Source organism: Octopus bimaculoides, chromosome 17 (genome assembly GCF_001194135.2).
Source record: "Octopus bimaculoides isolate UCB-OBI-ISO-001 chromosome 17, ASM119413v2, whole genome shotgun sequence".
Taxonomy (NCBI): domain Eukaryota; kingdom Metazoa; phylum Mollusca; class Cephalopoda; order Octopoda; family Octopodidae; genus Octopus; species Octopus bimaculoides.
In genome coordinates, this window is record NC_068997.1 from 16319361 (window position 1) to 16324141 (window position 4781).

General features: G+C 34.6%; 1 protein-coding gene across 11 annotated transcripts in view; it reads left to right on the forward strand.

Moving 5' to 3' along the window:
* Positions 1-4781, forward strand: part of LOC106867583 (zinc finger homeobox protein 3) — a 502463-nt gene that overhangs the window by 389320 nt on the left and 108362 nt on the right. The window lies entirely within an intron of this gene.

Consider the following 4781-nt stretch of genomic DNA (forward strand, 5'->3'; position numbering starts at 1 on the left):
TCTTTTACTCTTTCTCTCTTCAAATATCTATGTAAAAAAAAAAAAAAATCAATAACTGAATGAATGAAATGAATGGATGGAGAAATTAAGAAAGAAATTGTTAAAGTTTCTTTCAGAATTTTCATCTCATTCGATTAGAGATTTTATTTATTTAATTTCTGAGTTTATGTTTTTTTTCCTCTTCTTTTTGCAATTTCTTGTTTTGTTTTGTTTTGTTTTTTTATTATTTTCTTTTTTAATCTCAATTCCACTAATGGAATGTACTTGTGGCTAGAATCATTCTTGGATACATAGACAGATATATTTGTAGGCTTTGTGAAAAGTTGGTGTCTGTGTGTATGTGAGTGTGATGTGTGTGCAAACATGCGCAATTCAGTATGTGTGTGTGTGTGTGTTTGTGTGTGTATACATATATATATATAATATATGTATATATATAATATATATATATATATGTATGTATGTATGTATGTATATATGAACACAACACACAAACATGCAGTGACTGTTCTACAAATTTAGATTCGCATAGAATTTATTTATTATTTTTGTTTTTATTGAGCCAGTGGAATTAGCAAACTAGATTTTTCACATTCAATATTATCATTTTCACATAACTCAAACACATACATACTAGCATATATTAATATGCTGAGCAGGACTCTGACAGGCATGCTCACATGCGCATGCACAGATATTATATATATATATATACACACAAAGCAGGCATTAAATGATGATGATGTGTGTGTGTGTGTATATACTGTTAAATACAAACTTGCAAGCACACACACACAAACAGGTATTAAACTAATGCTTTTTTTTAACTGATGGTAACAAGATTTTCTTTTTAAATGGCTCGGCACAAACCTATTTTTTCAGAGAGGTGCAAATGTATTTCTTGTACTGTCTCCCAAAGGAATAAACAGCAAAGACTACTTAAAGATGTTGAATACATGCATACATGTATGTATGTGTATACAAGAATATACACACATTTACACATATTTGTATAAATGTATTTGTACTTATCTATGCATGTGTGCACACACACCACACATTCATATTTATCTATACAGATATATCTATCCGTGTATGTATATATATATATATACATACACCTGTGTGTATTTGTGTATGCATGTGTTTATATATATATCAATGTGTAAAAACAAAACATTCTACAAATTCAAGGGACCTTTTTTTTTCAAAGCCTTTGTGAGAGGTGTATTAAACATTCTAGTGGAAGTACCTGTTCTAGTTTACATTGTCTGTAGACACACTCCTGCTGCTTCATTTGATTTTCACGACTGCAACATCAGCATCACCATCTGTCATGTTGTGTCGAATTAATACAGTTTAGTTTGCTGGTAAAATATCGGAGTGTGATGAGATGACTAATTAGTTCAACCTGAATTGCTATTTTTGGTAGTGGTGGTGTTATGGCTGTAAAGATGGTGATATTTTGACACAGGTATCATTGGGGACGAAGCAGATGCCTTTTGTGTGTCTGTGATTTTAGTTAAGTTTTAGATATTTATAGTAAAGTACCTCTACCTTGATCAGTATATCATTCTTCTATAGATTTTGCTTTTTATATATGTATATATTTTACTTGTTAATTACACATACATTTTCATTGATAAAATAGCTGCAATAATTTGTTTTCAGTACTAAATATTTTGGACTATTAACTATATAGCTAAATGAAATATTGCTAGTTCACTTTCTTGTTTCTTCTGGTCAGTGGTGTGTGCGTGTGTAATATATTGAGTATACAGTTTGTCGATGTTTAAGTCCACTGCCAACCCTGATTCAACTAGCATATAATCAAAGATATTCTTGATGTGACGAAACTGTTGTGTTAGGACTAAGCAAGATAACATTATCCAATGTGCCTTTCCCATTTTTTTAAAGACTGTAAGGTGATTTGGTTGCTTTTTCTAGCAAGCCACATAACTGCATAAAGGCTCCCTTCATCGGGTCATGGCCTTGAATAAGTGTCTGTGTGTGACAGTTTGATTTTCTGAATGAGTTTCTAACCCTTTCTGGTCATGCACTGGAAGGATATTCACTCCGTAATAATCAAACTGCTCTTCCTGTCTCATCCACTTATCCGAAAGTTCTCTTTCCAAAGTTTTTCTTTCTATCTGTGTGTGTGTGTAGATATGGAATTAATCTCATTACACATTGATATCTAACCTTTGTTACTGTCTCTATATGTTACTATGTATGTGTGAGTGCACACTCGCACACATTAAAAGGTGAACAATTGAAAGAAAGAAGCTCTTAACACATTTAGTGTTGAAGATGTTATTGACGGTGCATTTTTATATTTCATCCATTCTTCTCAGGCCCTCTTTATGTGTGTGTGTGTGTGTGTGTGTAACGCACACACATACAATATAAGCATACATACATACAAAGGTTTTAGAATGAATAAACTACTATACACACACACACACACATACACAAACATTCATCCATAAAAGTACATGTTGTATAGGACCAATATCAGTGTGTGCTTATGTCAGGATCTTCACAAATAGTAGTAGTAGTAATTAATATTTTTGTTGTAGTGTATCTTCTACAAATTCCTAATACTAACACACTAACACTAGCTACTAGTTTCTAGTAAATTACCATCTCCTCTGTCTGTCCGCCTATCTCTACCCCTTTCCCTTTGCCTCTCTCTCTCTCTCTTTCTCCCTGACCCACTGGGGAAGCTTCTACTTAATTAAATCTGTTTATGTCTATGTGTGAAAGGGAGAGATGACTTATGGACCCTTTTACCTTGGCCTAACTTTGACCCCTTAAACTCCATCAACTAAAATTTCCACACCTGGTTAATGTTTGTTAATTGTAATCTATCTATCTATCAACATTGTGTGTGTGTGTGTGTGTGTGTATAAATAGATGAGAGATATAAGATGTAGCTTCAGAGCATTGTGTGGCTTTCACAGTAAGCTCCTCTTACAGGACTCAGCTGTCAGTCCACAAAGTAGTGATACATCAAGTGTGTATGTAACTGAAAATCCAGGAAATTCAAGCCATAAAATTATTCTGTGAGGAGTATATAATGAAGTCAGGACGTGTATGAGGTAAATAAAGACTTATTTAACCATATCTGTGGCCATCTTACAATCTTGTCATCAACAGATGACAATAAACATTCGAACAGATAGATGATTGTACATGTGTGAGTGTGTGTGTGTATTGGAGCCTGGGGCAGCTCCCCGGCTTGCAAGCTCTGGTCAAACCATCCAACCCATGCCAATATGGACAACAGACGTTAAATGATGATGTATGTGTGTGTTAGTGGTCAAGGAAGCCACGCACATACAGAAAAGTTTTCCTTCCACCTTTTCACAAAACCATGATACGAGAGAGTGGTAAGGAGTCATCCCTGATCTGGGAGATTCCTGTGACACAATCTAGTTGCTAAGCCATCACATGATGCTGCAATATAGGTTTACTTCACTGTGTCCAGTATGATGAGTCCTTGATTTTTCTTTTTATGCTCTTTTTTTTTTCTTTCCTACTTAATCCATTCAAAACATTGACCAAGCCCTTATATAGTTTACACTGATGCTTGAAATAGTTAACTATGTTCTCCCAATTTGTTCCTTTCGATCAAGTTATTTATTTTTCAATCTCAGTTCACTGATCAGATTTATGTTCAAATATGTTCAATCTTAACAATCACATTTTTTGTTTGTTTGTTTTTTTTTTAATAGATATAGTATATCTAGAACTGCATTATTCAGTAGTTCATTCTTAGTGTGTTTTTATCTGAGGGAGGTTTGGTTGCTATCTCTAGCAGCTCAAAGCAACCACAGCTTCTTTGTTGTTTTGGACATGTCTTGAGGAAATCTTAGTAGAGGAACCTTATCATTTATCCTCCTGATCGTTGAATTACTAATCTGTTTCTAACCCGCAATGTTTCTTTAAGTATATTCTTATCAAGTGATTTTGCAATTTCAAAAACAAAAGTACCTCAATCCATAATATCACAGTTTGTGGCCTTAGGAAATTATTTTTATTTTACCTGTTGTTTTGGAACATTTGAAATTGTAGTTTGATTTTTATCAATGTCTCAAAACTAATGAGTTAGTAATATAAATTTGACTGTCTGTGTCGTGTCTCTTGTGCATTGGTCAGAAAACCCTTAAAAATATGGATGGGGGAAGGGATCAGCATAATGTTAAGGGAGCAAGCATGACATAGTTCATGTCCCTAATCCTTGTCATAAACAAGGTTCGTTTCGTTTGAGGTGAAGGCCTACGTATATTTCTGCTTCTTTCTCACTTGTTAGTTTAGTTAGCAAGTCCATTGATTCAGTGCTCCTCCTGTGGTGTTCCTGCTACTGTTCTCTCTTATTTGTGTTCAACTTTAATCAGGATTTGAACAAAACAAAACCTTAAAAAAACCTGATGTAGAGATGGGGGAACAAGAGGGTGGTGGAAAAAAAAGGCCAGTCAGAAATACAACTAAAGGGGAAAGAAAAATAATAAATAAGCATTTCTTCAAAAACCTTTTTTTTTTCTATTGTGTGTGCCGATGCGTGTGTGTGTGTAGCTAGTTGGTGATGATTCCCTTGTTTATTGGTAGGTGGTGGCAGTAGTGGGTAGTGGCTACACACATCTGCTCCTGCTAACAAGGGGTGGGTCATTCAGCTTTATTACTCCACCTCACCTGAGATCTACAAAACCCACTACTAGTACCACCACCACCACCACCACCACCATCACTAGCACTACTACTACTACTACCATCACCAT